The sequence below is a fragment of the Bos indicus genome, chromosome 3, assembly GCF_029378745.1.
Source record: "Bos indicus isolate NIAB-ARS_2022 breed Sahiwal x Tharparkar chromosome 3, NIAB-ARS_B.indTharparkar_mat_pri_1.0, whole genome shotgun sequence".
Taxonomy (NCBI): domain Eukaryota; kingdom Metazoa; phylum Chordata; class Mammalia; order Artiodactyla; family Bovidae; genus Bos; species Bos indicus.
Window position 1 is genome coordinate 86802919 of NC_091762.1, and position 15751 is coordinate 86818669.

Below are 15751 nucleotides of genomic sequence, written 5' to 3' on the forward strand. Positions count from 1 at the left end.
CAGTGTAAAAAGTGCATGTGAAATCAAGGATTCATGGTGGTATAATTGGATGTGGTTACCTAGGGTTGGGCTTCCCTGGTGGCTCAGTGATAAAGAATCTACCTGCAATGCAGGAGAATGCAGGTTCAATCCCTGGGTCAGGAAGATCCCCTGGAGAAGGAAATGGAAACCCACTCCAGTATTCTTATCTGGGAAATCCCATGGACAGAAAAACCTGGCAGGCTACAGTCCATGGGGTGGAAAAAGAGTTGGACATGACTTAAAGACTAAGCGCCACCACCCAGGGTTGCCCTTGCGTCTTTTACAGGCGTGCCTGAAATTTAGTGGTCTCAGTGGCCCATGCTGATTAAACAACCTGACAGACTGGAGAAATCTAGAACTGTGGGCTTGCTGCATTTTACAAGCTTGCTGTATTTTGGACAAGAGTGTGTATGATTGGGTAAGGCCAGGAGGTTCCGAAAGATCTACCTCCTAATCATAACAAAACATTATTATTTTGTTTCATTTCCTGATGTTCTATCTGTTCTTCTGGGGAATTTCAGTATATGAGGCCTGGCCATGACCTCCCACAGCAGGGGCCATATCTATCTCATCCAACATGCCATTCCCTAGCACCAAGCAGAGTGCCTCTTTGGCAAATTTTGAGCGCTCAATGAATGCTTATTAGGGAATGAATGAGAACTCTAGGAGGTCAGATATAGAAGGAAACGTTGTGGTTCCTAATCACTTTTGAGTTATTTATATTCCAAGGCCCAAATCTTTAGCTATTGCCTTCTGTGCAAGTCCTAAAGGAGACAGAAGTGAGATCTCTGGAGGGTCCAAGGTCAGTAGCAGAGCGCTGGGCTCCTTGTACAGACCATCCCCCTCCACAGAACACAGACAGCTCTGAAAATGCACTGCGCCTTCCTTCCAGATTGAGTTGGTGTAGTGTATTCTTGGTTATGGAAATACTCATAGCTTTGGGACTCTGAAATGGTAATGGACTTTGAAATGTGTGAATCAGCATGATACGTAACTGCATGATCTTAATTACATAAAAATGGATGCTTAGTTGTGAAAATAAACAAGTGAAACCTAGAAGAACACATCAAAGGGTAAACTGCTTGTGATTAGGAATGACTTCGTTTTTTGCTTCTTGTGTTTTTGTTTCTCATTATGTACGTGCTAAGAAATAAATGTTATCTTAAAAACCTTAAAAAAAAAAAAGAAAGAAAATGCACTGTGCCTACCTCACACAGCTCCCATCTCCTATTTCCCTAGACACAAAAGCATGTCAAATCTCAAATACATCTACTTTCCTTTTCTGATAAATGAAAAACAAGGAGACCTTCAGAGAAAGACATCAGATTGACTAGACACGACTTACGCTCCCTTTAAAAATTCCAATAAAATGGCAGTGGAAGAAAATTTCAAAAAGGCAAAACTCTACCATGTCAAAGTAGACAGAATAAAAGATGAGAGTAGCAGAACTCTAAGAGCTAGAAAATATGGAGGGATGAGTTGTAACTCACTCGGCAGACTTGTAAAGATAAAAATTAAGTAGCAGTGGAAAAAACTCCAGAAGCCCAATTACCCTAAAGAGACTCAGACAAGTTCTGGACATGGTGGCACCAGGTACCTCTGAAAAGTGGGGATAAAAGTGGAGCTAAAATCAAAGGGCTTCCCAGCTGGTGCACATGGGATTCTTTAGAGTTCGCTTGCCAATGAAGGAGATACAAGAGATGTAGGTTCAATCCTTGGGTTGGGAAGAGTCCCTAGAGAAGGAAATGGTGACCCATAGTATTCTTGGTGGAAAATTCCATGGACAGAGGAGACTGGCGGGCTACAGTGTATGGGGTAGCAAAGAGTTGGACATGACTGAATGACTAAGCACACACACAAAATCAACAGGATGGTTGAACGCTGTGTAAGATGAAACTAGAACCACCCCACCCTGCCCTGTGCCCTCATGATAAGCAACCTGGATGCCATCTCTCCCACACCCTGAAGAATATGCAGGTTCACCCTCAGACAGAGTGGGGCCCAAGGCCCAGATAAGAGTAGGGGGCACCCTGACAAGAACAGAGATGAAGTAAGGCCCTGCCTTTGTGCAGGTCAGCCTTCAAGATCCTTTCCCCAACTCAGCTCCCAGAGATCTGGCTGCCAGGTTTATACCCTGAAAATTCATTTTAGGGGAATCTAGCCTGACACAAGGGAAAAACCTAAGGTTAGTTGGGAGGCCAGAGGGTACAGAAAGGATAGGCCAGCCAGATGACTCAGGTCTTAAGAGGATTAAAATGACACAATATAAGTAAAGACCATTTTTCATGATCAATAGTGGTAATTCTGTAATAATCATCACTATTTAAAAAAAAACATTAAAAAAAATTACTGTGGGCTCACTAGGGACATACCAGAGTATTTCCAGGCTGGTGGGAGCCCCCAGACTCTGGGAGAAATAAAGAGAAAGTATCACCAAGATTCCGGCCAGACTCCTGAGACCATGAACAGTCTGAGGCAGAACAAGGAGAACTTTTGACTTTCCTGCTTTTACCCAGAGCAAGGCACACATCAAAAGCACATGCCTGCTGAGTTCCAGGGGCCTGATCATTATCACATATTTCTGCAACATGATTTTATAAAAATGAAGTCGGCACTGCTGCATTATTTATAAGCAGTTCACTGTATTGACGCTGCCAGGCCCCCACTTTCAAGGGAAACCTTTTGTTCTCTGCTTGGGGAAGGCAGGGCCTGGAGAGTCTCAATCGAACAAGCGAGTGGATAACAGAATAATTAGAGCTGAGGGTAGGGATAAATTACCAAGATATTCCTGGCTGCGGCATTCAGTACATCCCAGGCCTGTGAAGGCTCTGTTTTTCCAAGCCATACAAGAGACCAAGTTACTAGCACTGAAGATACAGCTCATGGGGAGATATGACTTGAATGGGATTGTTAATTGTATCAACAAAGGGACCAAGAGGGCCTTATTTCTGAAGAAATACCATTGCACCCATCAGACTTGCTCCTGTTAAAGAGCTGTCAGACTCCAGGCTTGTTACTATTGGCTCTGCACTTCATCAAGACTTGCTGACAGGTCAGACCGAAATAATATATGCCATGATGCAAGGCAGGGCAATATTAAATTGCCTTTTCAGTTGGGCTTGCCTATAATATAGTTTGAAGGTGGCCATGACAATACGGGAAGCATGAAAGAACTGAATACATGATCAAGTGCAGGGAGCTTTCCCATGCCCCCAAGAGAGAAAGACTGAAGATCCTAAGGATCCTAGGGTTTCAGCCAAAACATTCCAAGATCCTGGTAAAGCCCGTGGGTGCCGGGATTTGGATTTATCCCCTAAAGAATAAGAATGACGACAATTAGATGATGACTCAAAAGAAGTGAAGAGCTCAAGAAACATAGAGCTCAGGGAGCAAATGGATTGCTGCCTTAGGTTTCCTGTGAGGATGGTTTGACAAAAGTCACCCTGTTAAGGAGATGCATACCATAGGCAGGGACACAAGGCCAACAATGAGAGGCTCTCTCAAGACGGGGAAATGAAGACTGCTTTTGAGAGTTCAGCTGTTATGCTCATTCATGATGAACTGGAATCCAAATCTGCAAAATTTTCCTAAAAAGACAAAATGGGTTCCAGGACCTTTCGGACTCCCAGGAATCAGACTGACAGCATAATGATGGTCAAGAAAAAATGTCAGTCAGATGGATGGCTGGTCTGCATGAGTGAGGAAGAGGCAGGAGCAGAAGAGGGAGAGGCAGAGATCAGTGTCAATGGGGGGAGGGAGGAAATCTCCAGGTAGAAAGAACCACATGTGAAGGAGGCTGGAAGTGGGAAACAGGAGAGTGCAAAGCACGTCTCAGAGAGTCTCTCCATGCAAACCTCAAGGGCTGAGCATCTTCCCCAAATAGGAAAAAGAACAAAAAGACCATTCACTCCCTCTGTCCTGCATTCACTAACAATTATTTAGTAAGCTCTTAACGTATACCCAAAAGAGATACTGCCTCTTCCTTCATGGGGCTTAGAATCTAGCAGAAGGGAAAAATCCATGAGGGGCTCACTCAAATTTCTAATAAACACTATGAAGGGTAAGTAAAATGAAGAAGCATTACAGGGTGTACATAGAGCTTATGGTATCAAAAGACATGGAGAACAAGAATTTATATTCTCTCTCAGGTTCTTCCATTAAGGCACCAGGACTTGGGCACAAGGGTTTCCACTGGCGGATCCTAGAGCTGCTGCTGCTGCTGCTAAGTAGCTTCAGTCGTGTCCAACTCTGTGCGATCCCATAGATGGCAGCCCACCAGGCTCCTCCATCCCTAGGACTCTCCAGGCAAGAACACTGGAGTGGGTTGCCATTTCCTTCTCCAATGCATGAAAGTGAAAAGTGAAAGTGAAGTCGCTCAGTTGTTTCCGACTCTTAGCGACCCCATGGACTGCAGCCTTCCAGGCTCCTCCATCCATGGGATTCTCCAGGCAAGAGCACTGGAGTGGGGTGCCACTGCCTTCTCCAATCCTAGAGCTAAAGGGCATCAAAATGGGGCTGCCTTTTCATGGAACCATCCTCAGATTTTGCCCTCTCCTCCTGCCTCTGGTTCGCCTCTGCTGTTGCCTTGGGCCTTCTCCATTCTGGTGATGCTGGGTTTCTAAGTTAATCATTTCAGGCTTACATTGACATATATACACTATCATGTGTAAAATAGCTAGCTAGCGGGAAGCTGCTCTATAACACAGGGAACCCAGCCTGGCACTCTGAGATGACGGATGGTGGGGAGGTGAGAAAGGTTTAAGAGAGAGGGGATACAGGGATATGTATATATGTATGCATATATTAGCTGTTGTTCAGTCGTGTCTGACTTTTTGCGATCCCATGGACCAGTCCATCCTAAAGGAGATCAGTCCTGGGTGTTCATTGGAAGGACTGATGTTGAAGCTGAAACTCCAATACTTTAGCCACCTGATGTGAAGAGCTGATTCATTTGAAAAGACCCTGATGCTGGGAAAGATTGAGGGCAGGAGGAGAAGGGGACAACAGAGGATGAGATGGTTGGATGGCATCACTGACTCGATGGACATGGGTTTGGGTGGACTCCAGGAGTTGGTGATGGACAGCGAGGCCTGGCCTGCTGCGGTTCATGGGGTCGCAAAGAGTCGGACAAGACTGAGCAACTGAACTGAACTGATGGACACAGCATGCCAGGCTTGCCTGTCCTTCACTATCTCCCGGAATTTTCTCAAACTCATGTCCATTGAGTCAGTGATACCAACCAACCATCTCATCCTCTGTGACATATATATAATTATAACTGATTTGAGTTGCTGTATGGCAGAAACCAATACAACATTGTAAAGTAACTTTCCTCTAATTAAAATTTTTTAAAAAGAACAGAAACTGTTATGATTTGGGGAATTTCATTGGATTGGCCAAACAAGAAAAACTATTTTATTTCTTGGGCATGAGACTTAATCTCAGCCTTTAGGCTCTGGTCATCTGAAGATTCACCACTGGTTCCCATTCTAGTGGGCTTCTCTGGGGCTCAGTGGTAAAGAATCTGCTTGCCAATGCAGGATACACAAGTTTGATCCCTGGGTTGGAGAGATCCCCTGGAGAAGGAAATGACAACCCACTCAGTATTTTTGGCTGGAAAATCCCATGGACAGAGAAGCCCAGTAGGCTACAGTCCATGGGGTTGCAAAAGAGTAGACACAACTTAGAGACATAAAAACAAAGCCCCTTCTAGCTCTTTCAAACCTCTGGGACCAAGGTCCCAGACTCTGCTGCTGGCTTCCTCCATAAGGTCTATCCTAGTAAGGATATGAGGTTATTGATACCAAGATCTATGTCCAATCATATCTGTATCCTAGCATAACTTGGAAGACACTGTAGGACATACAGACCTATCCCAGTCTGACTCAGAAGGGAGTCCTTTCCCAAACATTGTATAAGTTCCAATACTAAAGTGTTTCTTCCAAGGTTAACTCATTTTAGCCTATCCTATTACAGGACAACACACTGTGTATTAATGAAGACAAACAGTGATGTCTATACAATCCTTATCTCTCAACATTCCTCAGTCCTAATGGCATCCCAAATGTGCCATTTGTTAAGCTGAGCACTGGACTGATCCAAAGTTATCTAAAGAGCACACATTAGTAAGTCTGAAATCCAATGCTACAGACAAGAAATACGTGAAAAAGAGCAAAGCTATTCTAATGCAACTCCTTGGTAGGGAGGGAAGCAAGGAAAAGAGAGTTACATTAATATATGGTCATTCAAGGCTGCTCTGCTGTGAAGAGATAATTTAAGATTCCTGGCAGAGGATGAGAAAGAGGCAGTTGATTCAAACAGCTCCTGCCAAGTGGCCCCATGTATTCCTTTATTTCATTTGGCCTTTTGGCTATTAGGCCTTTGGAACACCCAACAAACCTTATCTTAACTCAAGAATACTTTTCAATATAAATAAATGCATAAACAAATTATAAAAACAATCTTTCCTGGATAAGCTGGGATTACCTTTGCAAATCCCCTTAGTAATAACAACAATTATACTATGCTATAGTTTAGCATAGTCCCTACCATACTCCAGGCACTCAACAAACATTTTACTTTATCTTTTATGAGACACTGACAAGACGTAGTGTCTTCTGTTACAATAAACATTCCAAAGTGCTACACTTGATGTTTTTGTCCAGTCCTGAAAATGGCAGATCTCTGCTTCTAATTTTCTTTCTCTGTCAGGTTTGGTTTGGTCTCTAGAAACGATGCCACTGTTCTCCCATGGTGCAAAATGCACGAGTGTTTGGAGACTTCTTTCCTTGTTCTCCTGTTGCCAGGACTCATTGTACTCCAGGTACTGAGGGTGCCAAAATGAGGATGGCCACAGTGATAAGCGGAAGTCACCGTGGTGATGCCAGTACCCTTCTCAGTAATCACGTCCACTGTGCTAGCACCTGAGGAGCTGCCTGCTTACTTACTTGCAGAGCCGAGAGTTTTAACTTCAAGTAGTAGCTCTCTAGAACAAAGAAGAGAGAGCCAGGTTAAGACTTTTCAAACAAGACAAAGAGGAGAAAACACTAAAAGAAACAGATGGTATCCAGAAACAATAAATGCTGGAGGGGGTGTGAAGAAAACAGAACCCTCTTACAAACTGTTGGTGGGGATGTCAATTGGTACAGATACTAAGAAGAGTATGGAAGCTCCTTAAAAAAAAGAGTTATCATATGATCCAGCAATCCCACTCCTGAACATATATCTGGAGAAATCTATAATCCAAAAAGTTATACGCGCCCCTCTTGCCAATGTTCATTGCAGAACTATTTAAAATAGTCAAGACATGGAAGTAACCTAAATATCCATCCACAGAGGAGTGAATAAAGAAGATGTGGTACATTTATACAATACTGCTGCTGCTGCTAAGTCACTTCAGTCATGTCCGACTCTGTGCGACCCCATAGACGGCAGCCCACCAGGCTCCCCCGTCCCTGGGATTCTCCAGGCAAGAACACTGGAGTGGGTTGCCATTTCCTTCTCCAATGCATGAAAGTGAAAAGTGAAAGTGAAGTCGCTCAGTCGTGTCCGACTCTAGCGACCCCATGGACTGCAGCCTACCAGGCTCCTCCGTCCATGGGATTTTCCAGGCAAGAGTACTGGAGTGGGGTGCCATTGCCTTCTCCAATATTACTCAACCATAAAAAGTGAGAAATGCTGCCATTTGCAGCAACATGGATGGACCTAGAAAATATCATACTAAGTGATGTCAAGACAGAGAAAGACAAAGGGCACATGCCATCACTTAAATGTGGAACTGACTTAAAAGTGATACAAATGAACTTACAAAACACGAACAGACTTGCAAACATTGAAAACAAACTTACAGTCACCAAAGGGGAAAGAGACATGGAATGGGGGGACAAATCAGGAGCTTGGGATAAGCATATACACATTACTATATGTGAGACAGATAACCAACAAAGACCTACTGTAGAGCACAGGGACCTCTCCTCGATATTCTGTGATAACCTATAAGAGAAAAGAATCTAAAAAGTAGTGACTATATGCATAACTGAATATCTTTGCTGTGTCTGAAACTAATACAACACTGTAAATCAACTATAATCCAATAAAATTAAAAATTTTTTAAAGAGTTGGTGAACTATAAGTATAGACTTGAAGTTTTCATAACTTTCAAGATATTATCATTTCTAAAAAAAGGAAGGAAAGGAAAGGAACAAAAACGGGAAAATGAAATGGAAATGGAAAAGAAAAAGAATCAGACAAAAATATGACCTTAAATCTAGGTTCTCAAAGGATGAACTGGCAGAACACAGAGGGTTTTCAGGACACTGAAACTACTCTGTATGATTCTATAATGTTATTGTTGTTCAGTCAGTCAGTTGTGTCTGACTCTGTGACCCCACGGACTTCAGCACGCCAGGCTTCCCAGTCCTTCAGTGTCTCTCGGAGGTTGCTCAATCTTATGTCCATTGAGTCAGTGATGACATTCAACCATCTCAGCCTCTGTCATCCCCTTCTTCTGTCCTCAATCTTTCCCAGCATCAGCGTCTTTTCCAATGAGCTGGCTCTTCACATCAGGTCGCCAAAGTGTAGACATATATCTACATAATTCTATAAATGCAGAAACATATCTATATTTGTCCAAACTCATGAAATGTGCAACACCAAGATAATATTAATGTTAGTCATGGATTTAGGGTGCTTGCGATATGTCACTATAAGTTCATCAATTGCAAGAAACATACCACTCTAATGGTGGAATGCTGATATGCAGGTGTTAGGGAAGGGGTATATGGAAGTCTTTGTACCTCTGATCATTTTTTCTGTAGACTAACAACTGCTCTAAAAAATAGCCTATTAAAAACAATGATGACAACAACTTTAGTTCTCAATGTCCTTCAGGGCTCAAGATCAAGAAACTGACTGGCATAAACCACACGTCAGCTCTTCAAAGGAAGATAACAAACAGACTTGCTATTAATGTCAGGAAAATGGGAATTTTCTGACTTAGCCATTTAAATTATTATATTATAAATATAAATATATTATAAAGCACCTCTCTAGCTTCAGGGGGTTTACAGTCTCTCAGAGGAACAGCACACCCCAAGATCACCCAGTTAGCATGAGGAGACAAAGTGGACCCAACAGCTTCAGAGCCATGTCCTTAACAAAACACACTGCTTCTAGGGAACATACCGTTTGCATGACACTGACTGGGGTGGGGGGGTTGCATTTCACAGGTGAAATATAAGGTATAGAAGAGGAACAACAGAGGAAGGAAGAAGACATCTTACCTGGGGCTCTTAAGGACACTTTCCTCAGAGGAGGAGTTTGAGCTGTGAGCCCTGAAATGTGAATAAGAGTTCACTGGTGGGGTGGGGGAGGGGGACAGAGGCTGTGGAAGAGATGTTTCAGGCAGAGTATATGTACCGAGGCATTCAGTTCAAGTGTGATCCTGCCATCAGATGGGAGACAGAACACCTGACCTCCTCAGGGCTCCTCTAGTCTTTTGGTCTGAGAGAATATGGTCCACTGGAGAAGGGAATGGCAAACCACTTCAGTATTCTTGCCTTGAGAACCCCATGAACAGTATGAAAAGGCAAAAAGATAGGATACTGAAAGAGGAACTCGTAAGTACCCTATATGCTACTGGAGATCAGTGGAGAAGTAACTCCAGAAAGAATGAAGGGATGGAGCCAAAGCAAAAACAACACCCACTTGTGGATGTGACTGGTGATAGAAGCAAGGTCCAATGCTGTAAAGAGCAATATTGCATAGGAACCTGGAATGTTAGGTCCATGAATCAAGGCAAATTGGAAGTGGTCAAATAGGAGATGGCAAGAGTGAACCTCAGCCTTCTAGGAATCAGCGAACTAAGATGGACTGGATTGGGTGAATTTAACTCAGATGACCATTATATCTACTACTGTGGACCTTTTAGAACTAACACCCAAAAAAGATACCCTTTTCATTATAGGGGACTGGAATGCAAAAGTAGGAAGTCAAGAAACACCTGAGGTAACAGTCAAATTTGGCCTTGGAATACGGAATGAAGCAGGGCAAAGGCTAACAGGGTTTTGCCAAGAGAACGCACTAGTCATAGCAAACACCCTCGTCCAACAACACAAGGGAAGACTCTACACATGGACATCATCAAATGGTCAACACTGAAATCAGATTGATTATATTCTTTGCAGCCAAAGATGGAGAAGCTCTATACAATCAACAAAAACAAGACCGGGAGCTGACTGTGGCTCAGATCATGAACTCCTTATTGCCAAATTCAGACTGAAATTGAAGAAAGTAGGGAAAACAACTAGACCATTCAGGTATGACCTAAATAAAATCCCTTATGATTATACAGTGGAAGTGAGAAACAGATTTAAGGGACTAGATCTGACAGACAGAGTGCCTGATGAACTATGGACGGAGGTTCATGACATTGTACAGGAGACATGGATCAAAACCATTCCCAAGAAAAAGAAATGCAAAAAAGCAAAATGGCTGTCTGAGGAGGCCTTACAAATAGCTGTGGAAGGAAGAGAAGTGAAAAGCAAAGGAGAAAAGGAAAGATATAAGCATCTGAATGCAGAGTTCCAAAGAATAGCAAGGAGAGATAAGAAAGCCTTCCTCAGCGATCAATGCAAAGAAATAGAGGAAAACGATAAAATGGGAAAGACTAGAGATCTCTTCAAGAAAATTAAGAGATACCAAGGGAACATTTCATGCAAAGATGGGCTCGATAAAGGACAGAAATGGTATGGACCTAACAGAAGCAGAAGATATTAAGAAGAGGTGGCAAGAATACACAGAAGAACTGTACAAAAAAGATCTTCACGACCCAGATAATCACAATGGTGTGATCACTCATCTAGAGCCAGACATCCTGCAATGTGAAGTCAAGTGGGCCTTAGGAAGCATCACTCTGAACAAAGCTAGTGGAGGTGATGGAATTCCAGTTGAGCTATTTCAAATTCTAAAAGATGATGCTGTGAAAATGCTGCACTCAATATGCCAGCAAATTTGGAAAACTCAGCAGTGGCCACAGGACTGGAAAAGGTCAGTTTTCATTCCAATCCCAAAGAAAGGCAAAGCCAAAGAATGCTCAAACTACTGCACAATTGCACTCATCTCACACGCTAGTAAAGTAATGTTCAAAATTCTCCAAGCCAGGCTTCAGCAATATGTGAACTGTGAACTTCCAGATGTTCAAGCTGGGTTTAGAAAAGGCAGAGGAACCAGAGATCAAATTGCCAACATCTGCTGGATCATGGAAAAAGCAAGAGAGTTCCAGAAATACATCTATTTCTGCTTTATTGCCTATACCAAAGCCTTTGACTGTGTGGATCACAATAAACTGTGGAAAATTCTGAAAGAGATGGGAATACCAGACCACCTGACCTGCCTCTTGAGAAACCTATATGCAGGTCAGGAAGCAACAGTTAGAACTGGACATGGAACAACAGACTGGTTCCAAATAGGAAAAGGAGTACGTCAAGGCTGTATATTGTCACCCTGCTTATTTAACTTCTATGCAGAGTACATCATGAGAAACGCTGGGCTGGAAGAAACACAAGCTGGAATCAAGATTGCTGGGAGAAATATCAATAACCTCAGATATGCAGATGATACCACCCTTATGGCAGAAAGTGAAGAGGAACTAAAAAGCCTCTTGATGAAAGTGAAATTGGAGAGTGAAAAGTTGGCTTAAAGTTCAACATTCAGAAAACTAAGATCATGGCATCTGGTCCCATCACTTCATGGGAAATACATGGGCAAACAGTGAAAACAGTGGCTGACTTTATTTTTTTGGCTCCAAAATCACTGCAGATGGTGACTGCAGCCATGAAATTAAAAGATGCTTACTCCTTGGAAGGAAAGTTATGACCAACCTAGATAGCATATTGAAAAGCAGAGACATTACTTTGCCAACAAAGGTCCATCTAGTCAAGGCTACGGTTTTTCCAGTGGTCATGTATGGATGTGAGAGTTGGACTATAAAGAAAGCTGAGCACCAAAAAATTGATGCTTTTGAATTGCAGTGTTGGAGAGGACTCTTGAGAGTCCCTTGGACTGCAAGGAGATCCAACCAGTCATTCTAAATGAGATCAGTCCTGGGTGTTCTTTGGAAGGACTGATGTTAAAGCTGAAACTCCAATACTTTGGCCACCTCATGCGAAGAGTTGACTCACTGAAAAAGACCCTGATGGTGGCAGGGATTAGGGGCAGGAGGAGAAGGGGACGGCAGAGGATGAGATGGCTGGATGGCATCACCAACTCGATGGACATGAGTTTGAGTAAACTGCGGGAGTTGGTGATGGACAGGGAGGCCTGGCATGCTGCAATTCATGGGGTCGCAAAGAGGTGGACACGACTGAGTGACTGAACTGAACTGAACTGAAGAGGAAGGAATTACTGAGCATGTACAGGGTCTAGATCAGACATGATGATGCTCCCCTGCACTTCATTCTCTTTATCCCTTAAGCCAAATAAGTAGCATTTATCTCATAAATTAATTTACATAGTGCATGTAGCACAGCATCTGGTACACAGCATGGAAACAATGAACAGGAGTCATTTATGTTCCCGTTGTTTTCATTACCACTACCACCATTTCATCTCATAGTTACCTCTTATCAAGAGAGTACTAACAAAAGAAATACTCAGATGAAAACTTGCTTCGAGACAACACTAAGAATACTACAGAGAAATAACCTGGGTTTTCAGCTCTATGTTGATGAGCATAAACTGAACTAAATGAAATAATAACCTAAGCAACCCAGCTCACTGTTGCTCAATTCAATATACAATTGGGTTAAAAACCAAATTTTTGTTTCATATCTGGCATACGAATATTGGACCCAAACTGTGACCCCTCAGCAAAGTTGGGGCAAAACCAGTCAGAATACTCCATGCATTTCTGGAATGATTCATTCATTCCCAGACACAATTTTGCCACCACTGAGCATGGTGTCACAGAGATACGGAGGCAAGTACTAGATCTCCTCCCTCAAACAGCTCAGAGAGAGGGAAACACAGTCATATAAAGGGAAATGCGAAAAGCAAGGAAAGAAGGGTTTCACTGAGCATATATGAAAGCTCTAGAAGAGCACAGAAGCCTTGAGAAATTAACTCCATGTATATATTGTAGAAACCTTGATAAAACACCAGAGAAAAATTAAAAATGTGCCTGAGATACACGTCCCAGGGAAGCTAGTTGCCTATTCTCTGGTTCAAACAAGCCGCAGTCCCCTCAATAGGTCCTGTTTCCACTTGCTTCTGCGCATGACATGGAGTTCCTTTGTCTGAGACACCCTTACCCTGCGGCCCTTGGTAAATCTTAATCACCTTCCAATATCGATCTTTCGGGAGTTTGTCCAAGGGCGTGTTCCTCACTCCTCAGTGGCACCTCCCTGGCCCCATCCCAGCATGTACGGCACTATGACTGTCTGCTAAATTGTCCGTTTCCCACTCGACTGCAAACTACACGCACAGTCTGCTTTTTGGACTTTTCGGTAAGGCTGACACACGGAAGACATTGAGTAAATGTCTGTTGATTCACTATTATCACTGACGTCTTCTCTAGCCTGCATACATACCCATTTTCTTCCTGTACTGGAAGTCTGCTTGGAGTGTTGAACCGGAATTCTACCACTGCAACTCAGTCCGTATGTTGAGGTTTTAAGTGCATTCAAGCTAAAAACAAACAAAACAACCAACCCATGAAAGGGGGCCCAGAGACCTCTGCTCAAGTTGCAAGTCCTTGGTAAACTAAATAAGGAAAGGAAGTCGCTTGCTTGCTAGTCTTTTTAATAACTAGCACAAAGAAGCTCATGGGGTTTCTTAATAGAGAAACCATACAAAAAGGTAAAAGGGCACTTACAGTGTACCATGTTCTTTTTTTTACTCTCCTTTAAAATGATCATGTGTTTTTCTAATTGAGAAAGGCTTATTTATAAACCAGATCTGAAGAAAAAAAGTCCATGGCCTAAATTTGCTGTTTCCATGTGCATCATTTCTGTTTCTTTTGAACCTTGCAAAGCAGTTTATGACAAACAAATCATGTCTTGTAAATTAAGCAACTGGAGAATCTGAGATGAGAATGGTTGATGGCAGGCTTAGAAAGAAACCATCATATATCACACACAGTCTCAGTATTTCAGTTACTCACCAACCTGGCTGGATCCACTGATTTTAATGGTGTGAGACATACTTCCAGGTACATCTGAAATCAATGATCACTTACTAATCATACCTAGCCTAAAGTTTTCTTTAGGCAAAAGACCAATAAATTAAGAGTGTAGCATTCAATAGTTGGGAAATGGAGAACGGAAAGGAATGTCAGATGGAAGGGAGAATTACACCAGGGGAAGAGAAGGATGTGGAATGATGGAATAACCATCTTTGGAAAGGGAAATATTTTCAGTTGAAAGCAGCTGGTTTCCATTTCTATGAAAGCAATGAGCATAAATTTCAGTAAGGGAGGATTCAGATTAACTGAGAGAACACTGCCTAACTTACAAGACTAGAAGCCATGATGAGCTGGTATGAGATGACATTCTCCGTTAAAGGGGATCTTTGCAAAAGGACAGCCATAACAGTTTCAGGTGACTGAGGAACTGTCTGAAGAGAAGGGAATGGATCACATAGATGACTTCTAGTTTCCATCCTTATTGCTGTTGTTATTCTGGTCCCGAGATTCTGTGATTCATTTTATTTACTGTAAAGCCAACCTCTTGGATCTCAACAAAAGAACAATCCTGAAGAATAACGTTTCTGAGAATTTTGAATTCATGAAGACGGTTGTGCTGAATTTATGGGCTTATTTAAATAAAAGCACACAGGCTTCTTTTCAAATTGCAATTTAATAAAATATATTGAGTGGCTATGAAGTGCAAATTCTGTGGGAGGTGTCAGGAGCATGGAGATAAAACATGAGTCTCAGTCCTCAGTCCAATGAAGGAGAGAAAATGAGGCCATGAATTACTGTGATGTAAGTGAGACTAATAAGTAGCATTACAGAAATCCAAACCGTGGGGCAACAAAATAAAATAAAATAAAAACAGAAAGGAGACATGCAGTTGGTCTGTCAAGCGCTGGAAAGAATTTGAGGAAGGAGTAGCCTATGAAGTTGGTATTAAAAAGTCATAAGATGGTAAATGTTATAAACATTATAAACAAAGACGCAGAAGTATCAATATTTGAATCATGCCTGGGAACAGGGAATGGCCTCGTTTAAACTGAACAAAGGTTGCTGTTGGGAAGTAATAAGAAAGAAAACTCGAAAGAGGGCTTGGGTCATAGAAGTGACCCAGTATATAGATCTCTAACGGTGAGGCTAGAGATATTTATTATCCTTAGGTCAAAATAAAGTAATTTCCTAATTATTTTCCCCTCAACTGACAGAAGTCAGATAAAATTTATTATGATTTTTTTAACAGAATTCCTGATGTTGAAAGTGATAATTCAGACAATTAACAAATAGCTGCTAAACACACACACAATCTTTGGTTTCCCAGCCACTTAATGCATCCATAAGGAGCCAATATGGATTGGATTGCCTAGTGGAGGACCAGCTAACGGAACGGCTGTGGCACTTTTGGTAACGGTTTAAAAATATTGCCACAGTAGCTACCTGACTCTGAAAAACCTTTCCAACTAGAAGCAGAGAAACATCACTGTCAGCTATTTGGGGAAAACAACAACAACAAAACAAAAACTATGATATGCCTAAACCTTAGAG

At 42.3% G+C, this 15751-nt stretch overlaps 1 protein-coding gene across 12 annotated transcripts in view; it reads right to left on the reverse strand.

Moving 5' to 3' along the window:
- FGGY (FGGY carbohydrate kinase domain containing) overlaps positions 1 to 15751 on the reverse strand; it is a 525569-nt gene that overhangs the window by 352522 nt on the left and 157296 nt on the right. The window contains exon 2 of one of the 12 annotated variants that reach the window (XM_070780312.1): positions 6969 to 7006. The exons of 10 other annotated variants lie outside the window; for them this stretch is intronic. The gene's annotated coding sequence lies outside the window, so the exon portion shown is untranslated. Of the gene's footprint in view, positions 1 to 6968; positions 7007 to 13607; positions 13628 to 15751 lie in introns of those variants that run through there. One more of the 12 variants, XM_070780323.1, reaches the window with a different exon arrangement.